Here is a 949-nt window from a genome sequence, read left to right as displayed (position 1 = left end):
TCAGCCCTGGGACTGGCTCTCAGCCCTGGGACTGGCTCTCAGCCCTGGGACTGGCTGTCAGTGCTGGGACTGGCTGTCAGTGCTGGGACTGGCTGTCAGTGCTGGGACTGGCTGTCAGCCCGGGGACTGGCTGTCAGCCCCTGGGACTGGCTGTCAGCCCCTAGGTCTGACTGTCAGCCCTGGGACTGGCTGTCAGCCCTGGGACTGGCTGTCAGCCCTGGGACTGGCTGTCAGCCCTGGGACTGGCTGTCAGCCCTGGGACTGGCTGTCAGCCCTGGGACTGGCTGCCGGTCCTGGGACTGGCTGTCAGCCCTGGGACTGGCTGTCAGCCCTGGGACTGGCTGCCGGTCCTGGGACTGGCTGTCAGCCCTGGGACTGGCTGTCAGCCCCTGGGATTGGCTGTCGGTCCTGGGACTGGCTGTCGGTCCTGGGACTGGCTGTCAGCCTGGGACTGGCTGTCAGCCCCTGGGATTGGCTGTCGGTCCTGGGACTGGCTGCCGGTCCTGGGACTGGCTGTCAGCCCCTAGGACTGACTGTCAGCCCCTAGGACTGACTGTCAGCCCCTAGGACTGACTGTCAGCCCCTAGGACTGACTGTCAGCCCCTAGGACTGACTGTCAGCCCCTAGGACTGACTGTCAGCCCTGGGACTGGCTGTCAGCCCTGGGACTGGCTGTCAGCCCCTGGGACCTACACGTTCACCCCGGGGATATTTTCAGCGTTGATGTCACCCCGGTGATGGTCAGCTGGTGGTGGTGGCAGCTCACCGTTGCTGCGACCTTCTAGTGCGGTTGCCCGCGCGTGGGTGGTGACCTGCGGGGAGAGTTCTGGGAAGGAGCGTGTGTGGGCAGGTGTGTGGGGGGGGGGGGAGGTGTGGGTGGCGGGGGCGGGGCAGTGCGGGGTGCCCTGATGGCCGCCGCTGCCGCCGCTGAGGTGTGGCGTGCCCGCGCC

This window comes from Procambarus clarkii, chromosome 72, assembly GCF_040958095.1.
Source record: "Procambarus clarkii isolate CNS0578487 chromosome 72, FALCON_Pclarkii_2.0, whole genome shotgun sequence".
Lineage (NCBI taxonomy): Eukaryota > Metazoa > Arthropoda > Malacostraca > Decapoda > Cambaridae > Procambarus > Procambarus clarkii.
Note: the sequence above shows the minus strand (reverse complement) of the source record.